The sequence below is a fragment of the Camelus ferus genome, chromosome 18 (assembly GCF_009834535.1).
Source record: "Camelus ferus isolate YT-003-E chromosome 18, BCGSAC_Cfer_1.0, whole genome shotgun sequence".
NCBI lineage: Eukaryota > Metazoa > Chordata > Mammalia > Artiodactyla > Camelidae > Camelus > Camelus ferus.
In genome coordinates, this window is record NC_045713.1 from 5,319,592 (window position 1) to 5,345,663 (window position 26,072).

Below are 26,072 nucleotides of genomic sequence, written 5' to 3' on the forward strand. Positions count from 1 at the left end.
TTAAGCTACTCAGTTTTGCTGCTTTCTTAGGATGGTCCCAGGAAACTGGGGCACTTGGGGTAGTTAAATATTGCACGAGGAGAAGTCCCCTCTGGTGGAGGTCAGAACACACCATGAGTACTGCTTGTGAAACTAAAAATCAAATATCCATCTTTCCAAAGCATGTTATGGAGCTGACCCCACACTCTAGTCCCACTCCCTGTGTTTATGTGTGGGTCTTGTCCTTTAATGCAACAGCCATCCATACTGGCCCTTTCATGGATGTAGGTGACTTGCCCAAGGTCACACAGCTTGAGTGACAGTGCAGGATGGGAGCCCCGGCTGTTGGACCGCAAGCCCAGTGGCCTCTGTCCTTCCTAGGGTGCCGCGCCCACTCCCAGCTTTCTGGCCTCCAACCCACTGTGCATGTATCAGCTGTGCTGGGCACAGAGGCACCTGGGGTGTGATGGGAAGACCCACCCCTAGGCTTGAAGCCGAGCACTCCTGGATTCAAGTCCTGGCTCTGCCATTTATACCTGACCTTGGGTGAAGCATTGTCCACTTGTCAGTTTCTTCATCTATGAGATCATAAAAAGCCCTTTACAAACTGTAAAGAGCGGTGCACCAGGAAGTTGTAATGTCTCTGCTACCTTATCCTGATGTCACTTTTTGCCTAAAGCAGGGCCACCTTTTCCTGGCAGCCCCTGGAAGCCCCTATTGACTAAATCATTCCCCATCCTGTCCAGGCCGTGAGCATTTTTCCCTCCCTCACATTTACTGACTCACTACTTCCGGAGCCTCCTAGTGGAGGCAGAGTAATGGTCCCCAAAGATGTCCATGTCCTTATCCCTGAAACCTGCAAATACCTTACCTTACAAGGCAAAAAGGACTTTGTAGATGTGATGAAGTTCAAGATTTTGAAATGGGGAGATTGTCCTGAACTATCTGGGTGGGTTGGATATGATCACAGTGGTCCTCATAAGAGGGGGGCAGGAAGGTCAGAATTAGCGGTGCAGATTTGATGCCAGAAGGTGGTCAGTGAGAGAGATCTGAAGATGCTCCATTTCAACACTTGAAGAGGGAGGGAGGGCCCACAAGTCAAGGGATGGAGGCAGCCTCTAGAAAGACAGGCAAGGAAACAGATTCTCCCCTAGCACCTCCAGAAGGAATGCAGCCTTTTTGACACCTTGATTTTAGGACTTCTGACCTCCAATTAGATAATACATGTGTATGTTCTAAGCTCAAAGTCATTTGTTACAGTAGCCACAGAAACCAGTACACCCTCCTAGGCATTTTCACCATACTCTGTTTTATCCTCATCACAACCCACTGAGGTGGGTAATTAGCAAGAGAATTCATACACAGAGAGGTTGAGTAACTTGTCCAAGGTCACACAGCAGGTGAAGAGCACTGAGATTTGAACCCAGGCTTTCTAGCTGTAGAGCTTTCCCCTTTCAGCAAGGTGCCTGCAGCCTCAGGGAGGGCAGGGCTGTGTTTAAGACATCTCTTTGTCTCCCAATAGCTCCTGCCACCACTGGGCAGACCCTCCCTGCATGTGGGGGTGGTTCTGTGTCTTGAAACCAGATCCTTGGATATCTTGGGTTCCTGGCTCACTATGTTCTGATATCTTATGTGCTTTGAAAGTTGGGGAGGTAGGGAGGCAGTTTCCCACTCTGCCCCTCACTGGGAGACAGGGGTACTCCATGGTGGATGGGGGGGCATTGACCCCAGATCAGGGACCTGAATGGAGGGGACATGCCATTCACAGAGGGGCTGGTGTGCCCTGGGGAAGTCACAGACCCTGCCACTGCCCAGCTAGTCTGAAGGCCTAACAGAAGCACGGCCCTGCTCCCACCCTGTGCGTCTGTCTGTCTGTGGGTGGGGGGAGGGGCTGTCAGCTCACACAGAGCCTTCTCCCCATTTTAAATCCATTTCACATTCTCCCAGCTGGCAACCCAGCCCAGCGGGACAGTTGCGGTAGGAAGTCTTGGCAAGTCCCCTCTTTCCTTCTCTCGGTCCCCTCCCCTCCTTCCTGGGAGCCCCGGGTGGAACTGGACCCTCTTAGCAGAGGCCACAGCCAGGCTGCCTTCTCCCCCTGCCCTGAGCCCTCCACCACTCTGTGAAGCCCCCTCCACCCGAAGCCACCGGCCCAGCTCAACTACAAACCCCACCTCTGTTGCCTAAAAATAAACTGAAAATAACTCCTCTCCACCCTGCTCTCTCCCTCCCAGGCTCCTGCTGGTGCTAATATTCTCCCAGCCAGGCTGGGAGCCTTGCTCGTGCCAGGCAGACTGCAGGCCAGTAATTAGGTTAACTCCACTCCTGCTGGGGATGGAAGTTGGCTGGTTGGGGCTGGAGTAGAGGGGAGATTGGAAATGCTTCTTTCATGGACTGGGGTGGTTCTTTGGTGGGGCGGTGGGGGCTAGCATGTGTATGTGTGGTGTATATGTGTGTCGGGTATGAGGGGGGCGGTGTGCATGTTGGGGGCAGGCACTGTGAGCTTTGAGAGCAGCGACTGATGCTGGATGTACCTGGCCTGGGCTCAGGGGAAAGGTCTGATTAGGAAAGGGGGGGAGCAGAGGGACCCTCAAGACCCTACCATTGCTCACTTGGAACAGACCAGGAAGTGCCTGTTTGCATCACAGAGCATCTTGTCCCCACCCAGAACCTTCCACATCTGCCATCTCAGAGCTGTGAGGCCTCCATTACAAACGAGAAAGCAGAGGCTGAGTACAAACAGGAACTGATTTAAAGAAAGCATTAACAGCACAGAAGTCACCCAGAGGAGCAGAGACGTGGAGACAGAACAGGAATTGCTGAAGTCTCAGTGGCATCGCGCTACATTAGAAATGTGTGCTTCCCAGTGCAACAGAACATTCAAGAAGGAAGAGTCCAGCAGGGCTGGAGTAGTCCAGAGGGACAGCCTGGGAGGTGAGGCTGCTGAGGGCCAACAAGGGGTCACCTCACTCCAGACCCCAGACCTCTTCCCCACCCCCAACTTCCCAAGGTTGGGGAACCGACTTAACTTCTCTGGGCCTCAGTTTCCAGGCTAGTAACATGGAGATGATCACGCGCGCCCCCAGGCTGGCTGAGGGGACTGAGCATACAAAGTCCCCAGTACAAAAGGCGCTCAATAAATGGTGACTGTCCTGGTGATGGTTCTCACTTGGAGGCCAGGACCCTTCAAGGACTCATGGGGAGTCTCCGGGTCTGAGGGAGCAGGGTAGCCCGGAGGAAGGCTCTGGCCAGGCCAGGCGGGAGCCAGAGAGAAGGAAGCTGGGGTCCGCAGGGCAGCCCTAGGCAGAACAACTTCCTGGGGCCTCACTGCACCCTCTGCAGGGCTGGGCCAGCCTGGGCTTTGTCTGAGCCAGCCTCAGCTCAGGAAGCAAATCCAGCCTGCTCGGTCCCTGGAGGGGTAATTAAAGCAGGGCTGGGGGAGAAGGAGGGAGGCTTTTTGATAGTGTGCAATTAAATGCATCATATTTATAACAATCCCTGCATGTGTGCACGCACAGATGTGCAGACCCTTCCCAAGGAGCTGGCTCTCTCCCTGTCTCACACTGACAGCCTGTCCCAAGCCAGCTGCCCTCTCCCCAGAGTGGTCGGAGTGGGCAGGCTAAGGTTGGTCCAGTCCAGGACCCTGGAGCTCCACAGGGGCTCCCACCGGGCTCTGTCTCCCAGCCCTGCCCCCACCACTGCCCCCACCCCAACCCTCACTCTGGCACTCCAGCTGGGGCAGGACCTGGGGGCTTCTCTTGGGCCACTGAAAAAGAGATGGGGGTCCTGTGAAAGAGATGGGGGTCCAGGCTAGGGACCCTCAGTCAATCCCCTCCTGCCTCTGGGTACCTGGGGGTCTGGTTCAGTGTGGGTGTGCCCCTCCTCCAGGCAGGCCATCTCTGTCCCAGGGTCTGATGTGTTGGTGTGTGTATCTACGCATGGATGCTCGTATGTGGGGGCCATGCTGATGCAGGACTGTGTGTGTGTGTGTGTGGGTGCGTGCGCGGGCATGTGTGAGCGGGTGTGGTGTGTGTACGGGACTTAGTGCGTGTAGCACATACATAGGTGTGAGGTGTGTGTTCCCTGTGGCCGTGCGTGGTGGGTTCAGGTGACTGGGACCGATTCTGCTGGCAGACGGATGCTGGAGATGAAACTGGGTCACCGCCTCCAAGACAGCCTCAGCTGCCATCTCTGCAGCTGCATCCACTCCTCGCCTGCCTGATCTTGGTTGGAACACATGGATTCAGGTATGATGCTCCGGGCCTTTCAGAAGAGCTCACTGCACACTCCTTGGGGATGAGGGTCCCCAGGCCAGGGCACCTGCCCACTGGGACAACCTGGGTTCTTCCTGGACCTGGATACCATAGGTGCCCAGTGTGGGATGGAAAGACGATGGGTGGTGGGTGAGGGCCTGTGGTGACCTGCCAAGGAAGGAGGGGAGGTGGCCATCCTAGGCCACAGTGACGGGTGACGGGGCAGAGCTGCGCCCTGCCCTCTGCCCACCTGCACCCCTCCTTTGTCCCTCTGCTGACGTTCTCCTTTTTGTCTCTTCAACCTAACCCTCCCTTCTCCTTGGCACTTAAAATTTTATTAAAGTACAACATAAATAAAGTATAGAAATCATACATATACAGCTCAGGGAACTTTCACAAATTAAACCCAGCCAGGTACCAGCATCCAGATCAAGAAACAACATTACCAGCCCTCCTTGTACCCTCTTCTAGTCACCACCCACCAAGAAAACTGCTATCCTGACTTCTAACACTGCAGATGAGTTTTGTCTAATTAGTCATTTTTAACCCCAATACCTGAGTCCCTCCCTTAACCTTGGAGCAACATTAACTCCTCCCTGATCGGGAGAGGTGAGGAGAAAGCTGGGAGGCCATGCTGTCTGTCCCCACCACCAGCAGGCAAAGGTTGAAGGACCAGACTGGCCCTCATCACAGACGCCTGTTGAGGGTCTCGACAGCCCCTGCCTGAGGGTTTCGGGGCTGAGTTCCATAGCTTGGCAATGAATAATGTGTGAGTGTGTCAGTTAGGGCAACGCTAGCTGCTATGACAAATAAACTCTAAAACTGCAGTAGCTTATCCCTACTTATTATTTGTCATTCTGTAACAGTCCTAGGCTGATGTTCCTGGTCAGCAGGCAGCTCTCCTCCACGTGATGATACAGAGACCCAGGCTCCTTCCATCTTGTGGCTCCCTCTCCCCTTCACAGGGCCTTGAAGTCTTGTACATCCAGCCAGCAAGTGGGGGAAGAGAGTGGAGAGAGGGAAGACAGGACATACCTGCTTCTTAAGAGCCTCTTCCAGGAAAATGTCATTTCTGCCTACACGCCATTGGTGAGAATTGGTCACATAAGCTGTCTACATCCAAGGAATGCTGGGAGATGTAGTCCCTGGATGGGCATTCATGGCCCATTGACAACTCTCCACTCTGAAAGGGGAGCATGAACATTTGGTGGGCATCTCTGTCACAGTGGGCCTCATGGGGAGGGAGAGCCCAGAGAGGACCCATGCTGTCTCTTTGCTCCTGCCTCTACCTTGCCTGATAAGCAGAGTTCACAGACTCAGTGCCTCATTTGGTATCCATTTAAATGACTTCTCATTCATTCATTTGCAAATTCATTCACTAAGTGAAATTCACTCACACAGTTATTCCCCACGCCCTTTACTCACTGTATCCACTCATCTGTGCACACACATCCATCCACACTTCTACACCTCCTATACACCTGTAAGACCCCAAGGGGCAAAGTAGCTGGGCCAGCCAGAGTCACACCCACCATGTGGATAGCTCAGGGTGGGTTTAGGCTCTGCAGTCACAAAAGGTCCAGGGGGAAAGGGGAATACACTGAGGAGCCAGGGGATGGGCAACCTGGTTCTGGGAGGTCTGTCCCTCCCACAGGGCCCACACTGGAGGGTCTGGCTGAGTTCCAGCCTCAGGAAAGCAGAGGAGCTGTGTGCCCTGGTCAGGAGCAGGAAGGAGAAATAAGACTGTGTTCAACTCTGAGGCCAGTGGTTCAGGGGACAAGCTTGGCTTTGGGTCAGACAGATGGTGGCTCAAGTTATCACTCAAATCACCTATGGGCTGGGTGGCTGTGGGCAGCTCTGAACCTCTCTGACCATCAGTGTCATCATCTATGAGATGGGACAATGATCCCCAGCTCAGGGGCCCATTGTGAGGAGCAGAGGTAATGAGGATGAACACGATCGCTGGGGTCCTGCAGTGTCCAAAGCGTGGGCCCCTCTCACTCCCACACCCAGGCTAAGTAGGACCTGGTCTGTGGGGCACCCAGTGGGTGAGGCCTAGGCTGCTGATGACAGCCCCACAACTCCAGCTCAAGATGGCCTTGGGCCAAGGGTGGGGCTGGACCACAGGGACAGTTGCAAGGCCTCAGTGGGGGAGGTGGATCCTCCTGTAAAGCACAAAGGCAGAGGCAGGCAGGGCCCACAGCCTCAGAGTATAGCCCCCTCCCCTCCTATACCACTTCCCGCCCCCTCCCAACAAAAATTTTCTTCCTTCACACTCCCACATCCCAGGGATTTGCACCCACCAAAAGGACCCTAATGAGGGCAATGCTTAACCCAGAGCAATGGCCCTTTATGATAGATTTACAGGCGAAGGAGAAGAGCGACCTGGCTGGAGAGAGGAGGGGAGTAGCGCAGGGGAGGAGAAGGGGGAAGGCGGGGCTGCCGCCTCTGCTCATTTTTTATTAAAGATCTGCTTCAAGGTCAGTCCTGCCACAAGGGACTCCTCAATTTCCCAGGCTCTGCAAAGAGTATGAGAGAGTGATGTGCTGGGAGGAGGGGAGGGAAATGGAGAGGAAGCAGCCTGGGGTGGGCCAGGCAGAGAGGCACCAAGAGAAAAGGGCATAGTGGTCCCTGAATGCAGCGTGGATCTAAAAGAGTACTGGGCTCAGAGAGGGCACCTGGGAGACAGGGAAGAAAGCCAGGAGAGAGAAGGGGTGACAGCAGGGAAACCCTGATGAGTTGGGCCAGAGGCAAAGAGTGATCGGTTAAGGTATCAGAACCCCGACACCCAAGTTTTGTCATTTTCCAGATAAAAGATACCAGATAGTCATTGGCCTGTCACCTGCATCACCAAGTTGCTGCAGGCTATGACCAGGAGATGATCTCTAATAATTAGAAAAGGAGCACGACCCTCAGAGACAGGTATTATTAGCCCCATTTTACAGATGAGGAAATTGAGGCTCAGTGCGGCTTAAATCGCTTTCCCAAATCCACATAGGTAGTCAGAAATCAATCTGGGTTTTGGGCCTGGGTCTAGACTGCACTCCTCCCACTGGGTCAGTCACACCCTCCCCTACCCTTTGGACCCAGCTCAAGACTCTCCCTCCAAGACTGTTCCAGTAGCCATGAGGCCTGCTGGGCAAAGGAACAGCCCAGGGGATGAGGAGTATGCGCTCTAGGGTAGAGGAGGGCCATAGCTTTGGTTCTTCAAGTTCAGGAGCATGATCATGTCTCTACCCCAGTGTCGGCAGTGGGTATGGCCGATGGCCATCAACTCCTTGCCCCTCCTCCTATCAAGAGGTGGGATCTATGTCCCCTATCTTTGGATACGAGTGAGGAAGCACTACTTTAAACAGAGTGGGCTCTGTAACTGCTTTGACCAATAGAAAATGGGGGAAGTGATGTCATGCCTTCTGAGCCCAGGCCTTAAAAGACTGGCAGCTTCTATTTCCTCTCTTTTGGAACATTTGCTCTCAGAGCCCTGACCCACCATGTAAGAAGTCTGACGATGCTGCTTGAAACACCTGAGACTACCTGGAGAAGGAGAGAAGTTGACTGAGCCCAGTCCTCCAGCCAGTGAACAAAGATATCCTAGGCCTTCCAGTCCACAACTCATCCATCAGCTGAGAACCACCAAGTGATTCCATTTAATGCCTTGTGGAGCAGAAGAATCACATAGTCCAGCCCTGCCCAAATTTCTGAGCCACAAACTTGTGAAATATAATAAAATGGTTGTTGTTTTGAGTCATTAAGTTTTGGGGTGTTTGTTACGCAGCAGTAGATAACCACTAGAATAGGTCTGGAGAGAGATTCAGATATAACACATTTAACAAGCACTTAAACTGGTTCTGATGCAGAAAGTGGGGGAAACACTTTGAGAAGTGCCAGAAGAGACAGACTGACCCTAAGGCCAAGTGTCCCCAGGGGGCATGTCTACATCACATCATGCAGAAAGATGAATGGAAAGAGACAAGGCAGAGCAGAGAAAAAGTGAAGAGAGTCAATTGTTTGAGGAGTGGAGGGGGAAAAAAAAGGTGGGAGGTGGGGGTAGGGGGACAGAGAACAGCTTGGAGACAGAAAACAAGACAACTCAATTCAACAAGCAATGATGCTTGCCTCCTGGTGCTAGTGTGGGAGATAAGGAGATAGGCACAAGGCAGCCCCACCTTCATGGAAATTTACATTCTAGACATAGGTTGGCACAGAGAGAAGGTGGCAGAGACGGCAGGAATAAGAGAGAAAGAGCAGAGCCAGTTCTGAAGTCAAACCACTATAAGCCACACTCTGGGCCTGGGAACTCTGGTAAGGAAGGACCCCAGCCTGGCCTGGCCTCTCATCACTGGGTCTTTCCTGCTCTTTTCTCTGGGCATGAGGCCCCTGGGAGGGGAGATCAGGCATCCAGGAGGGTGGACACCTGGAAGGGAAGTTCCCCCTGGAGCTGAGTGGTGATGTCAGGGGAAGCAGGAAAAGGTGTTACAGTCAGGAGAATAGCAAATATAAAGGCCAGTGGGGGATGTAGGGGTTGATGGGGAGGAGCCAGGAGATGCGCAAAGCCAAATTCAGTGACAGATTGAAGGCAGGTGAATTTGGCTATGCAGGGAATGGGAAATCATGAATCTGCTCCAGGTGCAGGGCTCTGAATCAGACACTGGATCCCATGTCTACTTTGGAAAAGCTTATTCATGGCACTATTGTTCTCATAACACCAATGGCAGAATGTAAGATGGACATAATTTTGGCTGGTGAGGCTGGGCAGAGATGGATGGAGAAAGCATCACAGGGAGAATTTAGACATTCAATCAACAAATATTTATTGAGCACCTACTATGTGCTGGAACTAGGAATACAGCAGTGAGCAAAGGCCTTGCTCATGGAACTCAAGGTCTAGAGTGTGAAGACAGAAAAAAAATACAAGTGTTTGTGTAACATGACAGGTGGTGATAAGATAAAAAATAAGGGAGGGCACCCCACCGAAGATAGACAAACAGCCAATAAGCACACAAACAGATGCTGGGCATCACTAGTCATCGGGGAAATGCAAATCAAAACCAAATGAGACACCACTTCACACCTATTAGGATTATAAACAACAAAAACAACAGAAAATTACAAGTATTGACAAGGATGTGAGGCAATTGGAACTCTTGTGCATTGCTGGTGGGAATTACAATGGTGTAGCTGCTGTGGAAAATAGTACGGCAGTTCCTCAAAAAATTAAATATAGAATTACTACATAACCCAGTAATTCCCCATCTAGGTATTAACCAAAAGAGTTCCTCATCTGGGTATTACCCAAAATAATTGAAAACAAGGAGTCAGACAGACGTTTGTACACCCATGTTCATTGCAGCGTTATTTACAATAGCCAAAAAGCAGAAACAACCCAAATGCCCAGTGATAGATGAATGGATAAACAAAATATGGTCCATCAATATAATGGAATATTATTCAGCCTTAAAAAGGAAGGAAATTCTGACATCCACTGTGACATGGAAGAACCTTGAGGACATTGTGCTCAGTGAAATAAACCAGGCACAAAAAGATAAATACTACGTGATTCCACTTACATGAGGTCCCCAGACTGGTCAGATTCATAGAGACAGAGAGTACAACTGTGATTGCCAGGGGCTGGGGGAGGGGCAGGTGGGGAGTGATCTTTTCCTGTGTACAGAATTCCAGTTTGGGTTTGGGTGATGGTTGTACCCAAAAGAATGTGAATGTACCTAATGCCATTGAACTGTAAATACTTAAAATAGTTAAAACAGCCAATTTTATATCATTAATATTTTACCACAATGAATTTTTTTAAAGGAGAATAAAACAATAATAGTGCTGGGCTGGGAGACACAATTTTATGAGGTTCATTGGAAGGGTTCATTGATCAAGAGCTACTCAAACAGAGATGGATGTTCCAGGGCAGGGTGAATGGGGAGGGAGCAGGAACTAGGCAGGGGTCCAGGACCAAGGCCTGGACCAGGCAGACACCCTGGGGGTGAAGAAGAGACACAGTTCCAGGAGGTGGAAGGTCTGCAAGGAGAAGGGGGGTGGGAGAACTCAAGGACTCAAAGGGCTCTAACTTAGAGACTGGACTTGAGAGAGCAGGGGTGCATGGGTCAGGGACCCAGAATGGAGTAGAGGCACCTCCAGAGGTTTAACTGAAGAGTGCTTGATGAAGGAACTATGCACAGAGATGGGGGTGAGGATATGAAGACTGACCAATGAGGGATAAGAAGCACCCAGAGACTTAGAACAGAGGGGGGCGTTACCACCTCTAGGCCTGAAGTGTCACAGAGAGGAAACTTACTGCCGGGGCTTGACCAGAAGAATGGAGCCACGGACAAGGGGCCACTGGACCAGAGCTGGAGAGGAACTCAGTAGGGGAATAAATACCTAACTTCTCTCTCCTCCCGCCCTTCTTTCTCCTGGTGATGTTTCCCTTTGGAGGAACCCGAACAAAAGCCAAGAACAAGGGAACCTGGGTAATCAGCCTGCCGAGGTCAGCCTCCCAAGGCCCAGAGCAGCACAGAGAAGGATGAGAAGGGACCAAAGGGGCAAGCAGAGAAAAACCAGTGCAGATGCGGATGCCATTTGTTGACATGAGTAGCACAAGGGAAGGAGGTCTTTTTGGAAACTTAGCAGCCTGGTAGGGAAACCAAGATAGAGGTCTATTTCTCTGAGCCAGGGCATGGGAATACAAAGGGTGAGAGGGCCACTCTCACCACTTGTACTGGGGCTGAGAGGCTGCCTATGTTCCAGGGCTCCCCCTCCCAGCACTGGTAAAATAGAGGGCCCAAGGCAGCTAGAGAGGTCTGCCTGCAGCCAGCTTGCAGGCCCCTATCCCTTTCTCCTCTAAGGCAGCTCCCACTGTGAAGCAGCGGTGGTGGGGGCGGGGATTTGCAGAGGCAGATGAAGGGAGGGCAGGAGGAGGTATGCCCAGCTAGGGCAAAGCATTCCCAGGCACCAGTCCCAAACAGAGTTGTGCCTGGTGCTGGTCTGGAACCAAATCAGTGCGGTGATATTTCAAAAAACTAACTTGACTTCATTTAAGGAATGGGCTTCATTCTGGGAGTATGTGGCGTCCCAGCACCTCCTCTGGCCTCCTCCATTCCCTCCCTTCCACACACCCAGCCATGGCTCCCCAGGCAAGGCAAGGCCTGCAGGCCCTCGAGGGGGCCCTCCCCCAGCCCTTGATCTGCCTACTCCCCACTCTGCCTTTCGAGGCCTAGCCAGATAAAGGGAGCAGCCCCTCCCAGGCAGGGGGAGCAAACACACTGGTGCTAGTCCAGCTCAAGGCCCCAGCATATGAAATATTCATGCAGCCAGAAGGCAGGAGACCAGCAGAGGATGCACCCCTGGGGCTTTGGGGCTGCAGTAACAGCAGCAGCAGCTGTAACCACCCCTCTCCCCCACCCCAAGCTTTGTTCAGCAGACCCCCTGGGCCTACAGTGCAAGGATCCCAATGTGTACACACACACACACACACACACACAACACACTCCAACATACACTCCAAAGATACATGTAGGTGAAGAAACTTGGGAAAAAGAAGAAGGGAGGGGAGAAGGGCACACACAGACACACTCTTAATCTGGAATATAGAAACAGACACACGATATACAGATGGGCGCACACACAATAAACCTGCACAGATTAACAACAAACATACACTCAGGATGACTCTGAGTGTCATGCAAAGGCGTTCTTGTAATCTGTGTCCCAGGTGCTTCACTTGCCCTGCCCAGGTCTGCTCTGGCCCTTCGGCCCTGCTTCCTGAGAAAGCCACAGGGACACCACTGGTGGCTCCAAGCAAAGGCCTCCATGACCCTGGCCTCCTTTCCACTAGGGAAAGGTCTCTGGGCTCCCAGTGCTCCTTGCAGAGGCCGCCCCACCCCTGAGTTCCCTCCACTCAACTGGCTCACTGAGGAAATGAGGAAACCAAGATGGAAGCTGAGGGAGGCAGGCTACCCAAGGTCAGGAAGAGAGTAACCAAAGGGTGACTTGAACTCAGGACTCCAGGCAGCCAACCCAGCACCACCGAAGGTCCAGCGATTCCATTCTCGAATTCCTCTCCCCTTTGGGATGTCTCCTGTCACCCCGACTGGCCTTGGTCAGGCCACCAGGATGCACGATGAAAGGGAGCATCCCAGAGGGATCCCAGGGCCCTCTTCGACACTGCGGTATCAGTGTCCTGGTGAGGACTCACGTTATCATGTTCACTCCCAAACTAATACTCTCCCTTTCCCCAAGCGCCTCCCGGGGCTGACGTGCCCCTACCCCTACCCGCAAGGCGTGGAACTAGTCGGTGCGGTGGAGAATCATGCCCCCCTCCCCCTCGCCCAACACCCAGTCCCGTGCCTCGGCTGCGGACGGCCTCCAGGCCTGTGGAGGGCGCTATGGGCGCCAGGCCGCTCTGGCCGGCAAGTGGGAAGGGAGGCCACCTCAATGGTAGTGCGCTGTCCAGCATTTCAGCAATCGGCGGCGGCGCCCGCGGGGAGACGGAGGGCGCGGGGCCGCGGGGGCCGCGGAGCTGCCCTGCCGAGCCTAGCCGAGCCGAGGAGGCGGCCCGGAGGCACCCCAGAGAAGCGGGGCCAGAAGGCCTGGCCCCAGCGCCCGGCGAAGGGTGACAGTCACCGGGGAGGTGAGAGCCCCTGGTGGGGCGGGGGCATTTCCCAGAGGGGCTGGAGCTGGGATGAAACTTGGGCCTCCCAAGCGAGGCGGGGACCCAGGGTCCATAGACCCCAGAGCAGAGGGTAGGTGCTGAGGGACTGCTAGTGTGTTTGGTCGGGGTGCGAGGCACCTGGGGAACAGAGATGAGGAACGTTGTTCATTTCACTGAGGGATGGAGAAAGTGAGAACCCTGCCGGGTCATGGGCAGGACTCCACTAAGCATAAATGACCATGGCCTGGCCCATAGGGATGCTACAGAGGCCCCCAATTGCCGTCCAGTTGCCCTCCCCCAATTGAGGAGAAGGACCTTCTCCCTAGGGAAGGGAAAGACCAAGGAAGGGACCCTGTGGAGATGCTGGTCACTGGGAGGCATGAAGGGAGCAGGCCCCCACCTGAATGCTGGGCTTCTGTCCAGCACAGAGTGGCAGCATAAGGGACAGTCTGGCCCCTTTCCCAGCTGCCCAAATGCCCCTGGGGAGGCAGAAGCTGGCAACGAGAACTGGGTTTCACACAGGATGGCATTTACTCTCACATGGGGGAGCGAATGGAGGACACGGAAGAGATAATAACCACTAGGAGTTTAGGGGGGTTCTCTGTGGTCTCTCTGGATGCCCAGGGAGAGTTTCTGAAGCTGAGAGTGGGCTCCAGAGCAAATTCTTGGTAAAAAGGAGATAGAGAAGAGACGCAGCCTCTTTCTTGCATCCTCCTCCCCCTCCCTCCCAGGGCTCCTGCCTGGACAGTATTGAAGCTTCCTGCAGTTCCTGCTTCTGGCAGCAGGTCCATTGTGGGGATGGATTTGGAGGGGAGCAAGAGAAGTGCACCCAGGTCTGGCCTGGTATTCCAATGCCTGTGCTCTATTCCAGCCATAACTTTTCACTCTCCTAAGTCCTCACTCACTCATCTGCTTCTGGGATCAAGGGGCCTGGGCTGGTTTTTTGTCCTGTGTCAAGAGAAAAGGCAAGTACTTTCATGTCCAGGGGGCATATTAAGGTCATAGCCCTAGCATGTGCCAGATCTTTCCCAGGCCAGAAATAGGACCAAGCTGGCTAAGAACTGGCTAAGAAATTGCTTCCACACAACACCAGCTTTTTGATTCCTTAACTTTATGCCCCATCCCACTCTCCTGTGAGGGATGGAGGAGGAATCCTTGAAGAGTGAATAAAGAGTTGATTGGATTTTAAAAGGTGGAGTTGAGTAGGTGGGGAGTCATGGACTTTGAACTGTGAGGGACATGGGTTCAAATCTAAGCTATGTGACTTCAGGTATGCCACTTAACCTTTCCGAGCCTGTTTCCCAATCTGTAAAACAGGTATAGCGTTGAAAATATCAACTTTGGCAATCAAAGAAATAATCCAAATAATAGATGGGAAACTACTTTTAAACTGTGAAATGCTGAACAAGTGTTAGTAAATCAAATACAAGTAAGAATTTCTTAAGGAAGAGCTAGGTAAGGGTGGAAAAGTTTCCAGCATTGTTTGAAGCACATCTTTCTCTTCCCAGTGGAATTGGACATTGGCTGAGGGCCTCACCCCAGACTTCATGCAACGCACAATGCTACAGTTAACTCAGTTAGTTCTCACAAAAACTTAACAAGGAAGCCTTCAATGTTCCTATTTCACAATTTAGAAATGAGACTTGAATGACTTTTCCAAGGTCATGAAACCACCCAAACTGTCTTCCCTGGGGCAGGAGTAGAGCTAATAGCCTGTCCCAGCCCCTTGATATCAAGATCCAGTTAAATGCCAGTTTCTTGATTCATGATGCCAGCTTTCCAGGTGAGGAGCTTGAGGCATATGGGTGAGGAGCTGACTCCCCCAAGGTCACTGGGATATCTGGAGAGCACACAGAATGTATTTTGAATTGTCCAGCTGGGTGCCCCCACTGCAACCCACCCCCTCCACTGCTATGTCTACCAGGGGGCAAGTATGGGCTGGCAGGCCCATCTGCTCACCGCCGCACCCACCCTCACCTTCTCTGCCTGCCAGCCTCTTGCTGACCCTGGCAAGCCAGTGACTGCCTGTTCCTTTCTGAGTGGCTAGCCCTCACCCCGTGAGACAGGGCTATGGTCACAAGCAACTGCCAGCATTGCTGGGGTCATCCTTCCCTACTGACTCTTCTCTTCCTCTGCCTACTTCTTACTGCTGGGGGTGGGGTGGGGGCCGAAGCACAGCTCCTGTCCCAGCAGCCAGCCAGGGGTACTACTGAGAAGATGGGGGAGAGCCCACCCTCTCTGCCTTACCTCCTACGCACACTCTGAGCCCCTGCCGCAGGCCTGTCACTTCACTTACGTCATCTCATTTCATCCTCACATAACCTGGCACCAAAGGTGCCACTGTCTCCCTTTCACAGAGGAGCAAAATGAGGCCTGAAAGGGACATGACTTTCTGAAGGTCACAGAACAGGTCATGGTGCAACCCTAGCCCACTGCCTCAGGGGCCCAGTGTGGCTTCCACACCACCACTCTGTCCTCAGTTCTCCAGGTTCTCCTGGGGAAGGATCAGCTAGGGCCCTGTGAGCTGGCAGGGGTTAGGGGTGGCAGGTGATGGAGGTAAATGAAGGGCTCTAGGACAGAAGTCCAAGGACCTTTCTGGGCCCGTCTCTGACCCCGTCTCCTTGTGTGACCTTCAACAGGTCCCTTCCTGTCTCTGGGCCTCAGTGTCCTCAACCATAAAATGATGGTATTTGACCAGATGTTTCCACCCCACCCCTACCAGGCTGAAAGTCCTGCCAGCACTAAGATTTTAAGATCTCTTGGCTCCGTAAATCTGTGTGTCAGGAAGCCTGCGGTTCCATCAGCAGAGGTAGAATTCACCTCTAGTGTCTGAAGGTTTGGTTTATTAGTTGGAGCTGAGATTTTAAATTCACCCATCCCTCTTAACTACAAACTTGGGGTCTTAACTCAAAATGGGAAAATGTGGCTTGGAGAGGCCCAGTGGCTCACCTGGAGATCCCAGGATTCTTTGGCTGAGCGAGGATGAAGCCCTCCTGGCCCAAAATTTGAGGTGACCTGCAGGGGCACTGAAGGTGCCTTCCACACACCTCCCAGAGTTATTCACCGAAGTCCAGGAATTCCCCCCAGACATGTAGGCACAGGTCCCACATCAAGGGAAGCAGCAGGAGGGACGGTGGTGGAGGCTCATTCATAGAGTCTTGGAGAGAGGGAGGGATTTCGAAGCTGGCGCTCTAAAGAGAGGATGCAGGGCCCTGTGGGGGACTGGGTCAGTACGGCCACTAGTCCAGGCTGAGTGGAGGAAGGAGCAGACAGGCAAGAAATGGGGAGGTTCCTTTTCCAACACCTGGGCTCAGTGAAAGGGTAGGCAGCTCAGAGACGGGGGAAGATTTCATGAGGAAAGGAAGAGAGAGGGCACTTGCTAAAGGCTGGAGGCTCAGTGGGGTCTTAGAGGCTCAGGGAGGAGGAGGGGGCTCGGGAGATGGTACTCAGAGAATGGAGGGCAACCGATGGGTGGGAAGGAGCTAGATGGGAGGTTAGGGGCTCAGGTGTGGGGAGTGATTTCAGAAAGGAGGAGGGGGTTAGAGAGGGAGAGAGACCAGTGAGAGGGCGAGAGGTCCAGTGGAACCTACAATAGGGAGGAATCATTACCAACAGTTACAGACGTAGGTCTTCATTGTGCTTAGTGTCCGCTGACACCTCTGATTTCCTCCCTTCACCTTCTTCTGGGTCATGAGCACAGGAGGGCGGCAGCTCCATCACCAGAGGCCAAGCCCTGTTGACTCTGTCATCCAGAATAGGGCTCTCAGGCAGGTAAGCCAGGCCCAGGCTGTCCAGGTTGACCATTGGCCTGGGAGAAAGGCCTCAGCACCATGTGTGCCTTGGCTCCGGAGCAGCCCCTGACCCCGAGAGGCTCCCCGCTTATAGCCAAAAGCCGCCGGCCCATCCGTCTGCGGCACTGCTCCCTCGTCAGCCAGCCTGGCCTCAGCATCCTGCCGCCCCCACCCTGGCCTCCTGCCCACTGCAGAGGCTGCTGTGCCAGCATCCTGCTGGGGCCTGTGAGGACTTGGAGGTGGCCTGAGCCCAGTGAACCAGACCCGGAGGTCCAGGCAGCTTACTGAGCTGGGGAGCTCTCAGCCTGCCCACTTCTAGCATTGAGTGTGGCCTGTGCCTCTGAGACCCCTCCCTGTACTGAGCCCCCTCCCCACCACCATTCCCTACAACGCCCCAGGTATAGAGACAAGTAAAAGTTAGTTTCATGGAATTCTTTTGATTTTAAGAATGGCACATCCTCATTGTGCAAGTCTTGGGACATAGAAAAACCAAGGAGGAAAAAAATCTGTAGCTGCACCACCCAGAGAGAGCCACTGTGAACACAGGGCAGTATTTCCTACCAGGATTTTGTCCATGTGTTTATAGATGCATAGCATTAAATAACTGGGAACACCCTGTTGAGGGAAGTTGGCATGCTAATTTTCATCCTAGAGTAAAAAAATTCTCTGATGTCTTTAAAGAGTCTTCAAAAAGTATACTTTTAATGGCCAAAGACTGGGCACAGGTGAAGCTGCTTCCCAGGGAGCCAGGGAGACCTGGAGGTGGTGGGGTGAGACCTTGCCCCTCCCCTGCCCTCTCGGGCAGAACATACCTTGGGGGTCTGCTGGCTGTGGGTTTCCCTTGGAGAGCATGGCTCTGGGGCCCGTGACAGGCTCAGCCAGGGACTGCAGTGGGCCTGCTCCCTCAGGACACCCCTCCGCCAGGGACCGAGGTGGGGAGGGCCAAAGCTGCCAGGGGAGGGGGAACACTAGAGAGTCATACATTCCCCAGAGAGGGTGGGAACTGGGATCCACCCAGACCTCAGAAGAAAGAGCTCCAGACTGGGAATCAGGCGATTGGATGCCTATCTCCTGGGCTCTGATCACATCTAGGCCCCAACCTCCAGAAGCCTGTCTGTTTCCTGTTCTGTAAAATAGGCATAATAATAGCCACCTCCAGGTGTGCTCCGAGGAGTGATTCAGGTCATGAGTGTGAAAGCGCCCAAGGGAGGATAAAGCCCCCTTGGGCCCCACAGCGATGGCGGTCATCTGGGTGCGTGGGACCACGCAGTTAATATCTATCGAGCCCCCCCATCTTTCGGGCATCATATGAGCCCTGAGGATGTGGAAGTGAATCAGACACCCTCCCTGACCTTGAGGAGCTCCCAGACTAGCAGGAAAGGGAGGCGTGAGGGAACTGACAGTGAAGAGGTTCTGCTCGAACTAAGATGTCCACGGTGATGTGGGCCACTGGAGGAGGCCTCTGGGAGAGGGACCTTTACGTTAGACTTTGGAGAATGACAGGGAAGATGCCAGACAGGGAAGACAGAGGCATGGCCCTCCAGACAACAGCTTGGGCCATGCACAGGGGCGTGAAAAGCCCTAGTGAACTAAGGGGCTAGTCAATGATCTCACATATCCATGGCGCAGAGGGCATGCCTGAGAATAGAGGGAGGCCCCCACACACTTCTCTTCTCTGCCTCCTGAATTCTCTCTCCCTCTGTCCTCTGCTCCTTATATATCAGAAAGCAGAGATGGTCATTCATTCATTCATTCATCAAACATTTGCTCAACACTGGAGAAAGGGAGGAGCCTCCCTCTGCCTAGTGGGGAGCAAGGCCCATAAGCCGGTGAATGTTTTGGGAGGAAATGGGGCTATGTGGGAACATCCCGAGAGCTGCCTGGGCATTGGTGGAGGGGGCAGGGTTGCCTGCCTGGCTGACTTTGGAGCCAGCTTCACAGATGGTCTTCCTAAGTTGAGTACAGGCTTGCCGGGGGGAGCAAAAGGGGAAAGGCATTTCTAGCAGAAGGAACAGCATGAGCAGACGCATGGAGGAGGAAAGCGCCTCAGGCACTCGAGGATTAGTTTGGCTGGAGAGTCCAAGGAACAGAGGACACCATGGGAGTGGGAGGCCTCTTGAGGGGCTCTGATGCCAGTCGGGGCAGTCTGGCCTTTCTCCTGTAGGCAGCAGAGAAACCAAGGGATGTTTCCGGCAGGTAAGCACGTGGCCAGAGCTGTTTCAGGAAGGTCACCCCTGAAGGACAAGCATGATTTGGACAGATGGAGAGAACAGGGGGGCCTGGGTGTGCTTTCAGGACACAGGTCACATGGCCCGTGGCCTCTCCTGCTGCAGCTCTGCTCCTCTCAGCCTGGGACACCCAGAACCACAGCAGCCATGGTCTCTAGATGCACAGTACCTGCCTCAATATTTCCAGAACAGTCCACAAACAGCAGGTCCCCGGGACCCACCCATTCAGAAGCCGAGTGTAGGGCCTGGGAAGCGTGTGGTGTGGGGTGCTGCATTTTTTAAAGCTCCCCAGTGACTATCCATGCTAGCGGTGAGGAGTGGTGCCTCATTGCTTTGCACATGCTGTTCCCGTTGCCTGGATGCCTGTCTTCCCTCCTCTATCTCCTTGAACTTCAGCCTCTGCTCTCATGTCTTTTGTGCGATGCCTCGTTCCAAGCTCCCTCTGGGTGCCCCCAGGTGCCTGGTACCACCACTTTCTCAGCCCCTCTGATACTCTGTCCTGATGGTTATTTACCCTTCTGTCTCCCTTGGTGATCATCATGAACGCCCACTTGGCATCTCCCGTGTGCCAGGCACTACTGCAAGGGCTTCATGTGTGTTAACTCATTTAGTCCTCACAACGTCTTATGGAGAAGCCAGGCCACAGCAGTGGACACTGAGGCACAGAGAAGTAAGTTACATCACCAGCATCACCCAGCTGAGATGCGATAGGCTGCACTGTTCTGTGACACCCCAGACTTGGAGCTCTTGGAGAGCAGCAACCCGCGCTGTTCATTGTTGCAGGTGCCCAGTGCAAGCACAGGGCCTAGCATATGAAAGGTGCTGTTTCCTCATCCTTAGGATGGGCTTAAGGATGACAATTCCCCTCCAGGGCAGCTCTGGCAGGAAAGTCCATGGCCCTGGTGGGTGTTGTAAGCTGTGAGGTGTATGGTCTGGGCTGGGGGTCAGGGCGACAGTGGAGACAAGGACTTCTGGCTAGGATCTGAGGGTGGACCAGTTTCCCAGACAGGAGGGCTTTCTCCCTCCTCTGCTGTGCTGAGGTTCAGCCTCTCTCTCCCAGAAATCAGACCCTCCTAACTCTGGCCAGGGGCCAGGAAGGGTTTGTGGCCAGTGTGGGGTCGGATGCCCTGATGAAGATTCTCGGGCTGATGGCGGAGCAAGGCGGAGACTCATAGAGGCCTCAGCTGCAAAAGTAGCTCCCACTCTCAGTGGGAACTTAAGGGGCTCTCTCCTTCCCAGAGCAAGGAGGGCCCCTACCCCCTGCCATTTCTGCCTCCCACCCACAATCCCTCAGGAGCCATAGGTTATTGTCAATGATGTTGTTAATTAACTGCTTAATTAACTATTTAGGCTAATCAGATTAATTGACATTAATTGGCTACCATTTGTCAAGGACCCTGGAAAGCTGTGCCTCTCAGAGTTGAAGTGTGTGACTGGGACTGGGCAGGGAAGTCAGGGAGGAGTTGTCACTGTGCTGAGGAGTGGGGGGGAGCAGGTGGCAGGCAGTGGCAGGACCCAGGACACCAGGACTGCTGCGCAGGGACTGTGTCTCTCCCAGTGGCTTTCCGGGCTGGGTCCTTGGACTCCTGAGTCCTGGGTCTTCATAGTTTGGGAAGCAGACCACCCCTTCCTCTCCCTAAGTTGCATTAAAAAAGAATAAAAAGGTCTGATGAGGGACCAGAGGCAAGAGTGAGACACTTTCCATCCCCAAGGGCTGTAAAGACCTCGGAGGGGGAGAGATGTTAAAATCCTAAATAAGCCATGATATAAGTAGGTCACCATACAACAACTGTGGGGATGAAGTGCACATATTCAGCTTTAAAAAAAAGGGGGGGGGGGAAGATGAGCAGTATAAGGTAGATAAAATATGCAAAATATTAAACTGTGATAAAATGATCAGATTTGCATTATTTAGTCAATTACAGCCCCCAAAACCCACAGTACATTTTTATGCCTGTTTTAAAACACAACTTACAGTTTTAAATTATAGCACTTGAAACAAAAAAGAAAAAACTACTATGAAATGCATCCTACGTTTTGAAAAAAGGGAAAAAAAAGCCAACCCACTCAAAACTGGGAGTGTGAATTTGTCTTCAGAGCTATTCTCTCAAGATTAAATGGCTCCCACATCTAGTCCAATGCTGGGCTGCAAGTTGGTAGGCTGCAGCCTCGATTGGACTTTTTCACTAACACCTGCCTCCCCTGCCCTGCTGAAGGTCCCTTCTCCTCTGGTGAATCCCTCGCCTGACTTCCTGATAGAGTGCTTACATGGAGCACAGGAGGTGTGGATTTCAAGTATTCTGGAGATGAATACAAATGCGAGGGGAGAAAAGGGGTCTGTTTTGGTGGAAGGGTCAAGTTCCCAGGATGGGGGGCCCTTTCTGGGCAAGAGGAGGTCTCCCAGCTTGGTGACAGAGAATTCTCTCTTGGTAAGGGAAGACCTAGAGAATGAATATGGGGTCTCTCTCCCCCTTTACGGCCCAATCCTGCAGCCCCTGGGGGAGGAAGGACCAGAAGAGACTGGAGGCTGTTGCCTAGCAACGAGAGGCGCATCTGGATCGATGGGAATGGCAGACGAGGCTCTAGCCCCCAGCCCGGCTCTCTCTTTGATCTCACCCAGCCCAGCAGAAACCTGGAGGGGATGCCCAGGGCAGCCTGCCTAATTAAAGCTGAGTCAATAGAGGGAATTTTCCATAATGAGATTGTGTGAGCAATGGAGGCAGCTGCCCTGTCTCCCTACTTCACCCTTCCCAGTGGGTGGAAGGGGCTTTTCTGTCTGTCCAGCATACACACTTCCTGCTGATACCTCTGGTTGGGAGGCAGGAGCGAGGCAGCACATCACCACCCAACTTAGATTATTCCAAGTCTTGGGCTGCCAGGAACTCAGAGTCCAGTGCTACCCCGGCCCACTAGTCCTCAGGTCCCTGGCACTTAGTCCAAATGGAGAAACTGAGGCCTAAAAAGGGAAAGAGATCTGGTCATACAGCTACTAGCCCATCTTCCCTTTCCTCAGTCCAGCTCCCAGGTGTCAACCCAGGAGGGTCTGATCTTTGCAGGGAGGAGAAGCGGGTAAAAGAGGTAATAGAAGCTGAAGACAGCACACCGGCTCCTCTGATTTCACTCCATGGTCATCCCTGGAACCCTCAGAGAGCATGGAGTCCTGACACTGAGGTGGCTGGCTCTCTCTAGGACACCTCACCAAGGCCATCTGGTTTGGACCCTCCCCAGGACACAAAGATCACCTCCCTGGCAGCCCGTGCCATTAGTGACAGCTCAGCCATGGAAAGTTTCTTTCTCAGTCTCCCCCTTTGCAACCCCAAATCTCCATTCTAACTCAGGCAGACACAGGGAAGCTGTCTGCTCCCTGGCTGGAAGACTACAGCTCCCGGAAGGCCACTAAGGTCCCCAAAAAGGAATAGAGTGGCCTGGGTGGGGGCAGGGATTCTTTTGTTCCACTAGAACGTGGGGGAGGAGCAACTAAAACACTACTTGCTTGTTTGGTATCAGTACAGGTCTATACAGGCTGCCTACTGGGTTTAACTAGTTTGTTATTTTCAGGACCAGTGATGTGTGTTCTGCTCTATTCCCCGGGTCTAGAATACTGGCCTGCATTGGCCTGTGGGTTCCCCCCGTCCTCTGCTGATGTATCCAATCTGAATTCCTGGTTCCTCCATGGCCTGTCCTGGCTACAAACAGTATTCTGCACTGATCTCCTTTAGGCTGTATTGCCTGTACTGGGGCTCCTGTGTAGGAAGCAGACAGCTGAAGCCTCTTTGTCCCTGTGGACCTGCCATGCAGATCCTGTGCTCTGGAAACCCAAATCAGAGCCAGGAGGAACAAAGGCAGGCCCTGGGCTGAGGGGTGGGGGCCTAGGTATCAGGCAAGTCCTTATCCATTCAATGACAGAGCTGGACTCCAGGGCTTACAAAGTATATGACCATGTGGCCTTTGCAAATATACACACACACAAAGTCTGGGCGTATTGAAAGCAGTAACCAGGGACCTTTCTCACTGAGGTCCCGAGAGATGGCCATGGTTAAAAACAAGTAGTGAGCTCCCCATCAGTGCAAACACAGGCTGGGTTTCAATAAATATTCATAGATGGCTGCTTTGTGCCAAGCTCTGTGCTGGGCTCTAGGTTCACAAAGACGGACACAACCCAATCGCTGCCCTTGGAAAGCCCTCACTAGGCCAGAGAGCAAATAGTCACAACAGAACAAGGTAAACACTGAGAGTGGTAACCAGAGGGTGAGGCTCTGGGAGCAGCACAGAAGCATATCCTCCAGTGGAGGTCAGGGAGGGCTTCACAGAGGAGGTGATGTTTGCACAGAGTCCTGTAAGATGAATGGAAAGGGAAGGGCATTCCAGGCAAAGGGAGTGGCCTAGGCCAGCGTGTTCTTGGGTGGAGTGGAGTGCCATGTATCTGACATACAGGGGGCTGGACAGGTTGCCCAGGACACAGGTACCAGCTAAGCTGCTCGGCTTTCTCTTATGGACAGTGCACGTGACCGCCCTCCTTTGCCTACCACGGACACCTCACCTTGGCTCTGGGAACTTGGCCAGCCCCATCGCCTCTGGTTCACAGCACAGACTGAGACTGCCAGGAAGGGGACAGTTCCAAGCCTAGCCAGGCACAGCTGGGCCCCTGCACAGGGCTGGAGTGGGGAGGGAGGGAGCAGGACCACGAGGGTGGTGGCCCAGGTGGTGGTGCCAGCACCCCTGCAGGCCAGGCTGCCTGTCCTTCCAGCAACCAGCCCTCCCCACAGCCCAGCCAGACCCAGCCTGGGGGCTCTGGCCAGGGCTTTCCTCTGGCTCCAACAGGGAAGGCAGGAGGCTCCGGCTGCTGAATAATTGAAAAGAAGGCTTTCAGTTTTCTCCTTCCTCCTGCAGCATCTTCTCGAGGGTTGGGTAACAAACAGCAGTGCCAGCGCCTCCCGAGAGAGACTCCAAGGCAGGGAGGAAGCTCGCTTTGTTAACCCTCTCGCTGCCGCCGGCCTGCTGAGCGCCTTCCGCCCTGGCTTTGCCCTGCAGCATCTTCTTACCTGCAGATACCGGTCTCTACTGGTCTGTGTGGGCTGGTGTCTACCAATCTTCACAAGTCGGTGCTGTTTTGGCACCGTACGTTATCTGTCTTAACTGTTCTGATTTATACTGATCTGGGTGTCTCACTGGTTAACTCAGTCTTGTAGTGGTTTAGACTAGTTGGCATTGTTTGTGGCTAGTACTAACAGTTAACACTTATAGATAGAACTTAACTTGTTCCTGGGCACTGCACTGTCCCTATGTTAAGTCCCTCATCCCTAAGTGGGGAGTGGGGTGGTACTTGTATTAACCCCATTTTACAAATGAGGAAACAGAGCACAGAGGTCAAGTCACTTTAGGGCACATAGTAAGTGATGTGAACCCAGGCTGGCTCTCCTGCCACTTGCTGATCTGCACAGATCTGTCTTGGTTCATGGGGACTGGGCTGTCCCTGAGAGTCAGACCTCTCTCCAAAGGGCAGAGGCCACCAAGAGTGAGGGCACCAGGCAGCACGAGGGATCTTTCCAAAATGCAAAGCTGGCCATGATCTCCCCAGCTTAGCAGCCTTCAGTGGCTCCCTACTGCCTGCAGGGTATGGTCCCAGCTCCTCCAGCCCCTCCTGGCCCACTGTGCCCAGCCATGCACAAGCCCATGCTCTTCCCTCTTTCCTCTTCAAGGCTTCTTCCCATCCACCCCTACATTCTGCCCAAGACAGCCTTCATCCCCTTCTATGTCCCACCAGCTCCTATTCATGCTTCAAGATCTCTCCTCCAGGAAGACCTCCCAGCTATGCTCCTCCCCAAATACACTCCAGCTCAGTTGATGTCTCTGCGAAATGTGCCGCATCCCAGTACTTATCTTGCTCCATCACAGTGCTTCTCCTCTGGTGAGTCTCAGACTGGCTGCTCACTGAATAACTGTGACATGAATGAGTGACCCACCCCTGGAGCTAAGGGGCTGTCTCCCAGTCCTGTGGCCCTTACTCCCCAGCCCTCTCCTCTTGGGCAGGGAGCACAGGGAGGGCTTCCAGTTTGTTCTAAGCACTGCCTGATTACCTTTGCCACCTCCGCATGCTTGTGCTCACGCTCTGGAGGTCTGGAGACACCCCAGGGAAGGGAGGGGTTTGCAGGAGAGCCCCTCCCCCCAGTGCTCTGGGGACCCACCGGTGTGAGGAGTGCAGCCTGGCTTCGGTGCAGGGATTCAAGGATTTGGGTGGGGAAGGGAACGCCTAGATTCCCTGGACACAATGAGGATGGGTTTTCTTTTCCAGCTGCATGAACTATCTTGACAAACCATTGTTGTTGCACGCTCCTTTTTACAAAGACCCAGACTTAGTTTTACAACCTAAGTACTTGGTTTCCTGTGTGTTTGTCAGTTCCATCACACTTCTGACAGTTACAAAGAATATTTTTCCCTCTGGGAAACTCAGGAGACACATCCCTCCCCACCCTCTCTCCCCACACGGGACTTTTTCTCTGGAAGGGCTCACCCTGTGTCCGCAGTTCCCACCTTCATAGGAAGGCAGAACCCCATCATGCATCCCACCCTACAGTGACCCCGTTAGCCCCAGGTCCTGGGGCCTGCCACGCCCTTGCCCTCGGCCTGTGCAGTCTCCTGCCTGAACTCCCCTCCCTTAGACTCATCCTTCAAAGGGCCAGCTCAAACACCATTGCCTTTGTGAAGCCTTCCCTGACCATCACAGGCAAAGGTAGACCCTCCTCAGTCTCTTTTAGGCTCCCCGAGCATGGGGCAAGGTGAAGGGTAATGAGGATCTGTTCTCATAACAAGCTTGTCACTGAAAGAATGAATGATCCCACTATCCTATGAGGCAAAGAGTACTGTCTCCATTTTACAGATGAGAAAACTCAGGCTCAGGGAGGTTTGATGACATTTCCTGATGACTCAGGCAGAAGCGGCAGAACCAGAATTCAAGCTCAAATCTTCTGATTCTACACCCAGTGCTCTTTGTTCCTGAGCCAGTGGGAGACAGCAGACAGACCTTAGTGGCAAGGAGGTGGTTAAATTGTGTAAGACCACAGACCAGGGGTTTACTTGAAGCTGTAGGAACCTGTACCTTTGAGGGTACAGATCCCTAGTCCCAGGATCATCACTGGGGACGTGGGTCTCTGGCAGGCAGGAGCAG

At 53.3% G+C, this 26,072-nt stretch overlaps 1 protein-coding gene and 1 long non-coding RNA gene across 3 annotated transcripts in view; one reads left to right on the forward strand and one right to left on the reverse strand.

Moving 5' to 3' along the window:
• Nucleotides 1-26,072, reverse strand: part of STYXL1 (serine/threonine/tyrosine interacting like 1) — a 129,569-nt gene that overhangs the window by 65,762 nt on the left and 37,735 nt on the right. The window lies entirely within an intron of this gene.
• On the forward strand, nucleotides 1,036-7,964 carry LOC116657463. The gene is made up of 3 exons (XR_004312557.1): nucleotides 1,036-4,223; nucleotides 5,096-5,318; nucleotides 7,707-7,964. It is a non-coding gene; the product is annotated as an uncharacterized LOC116657463 (long non-coding RNA).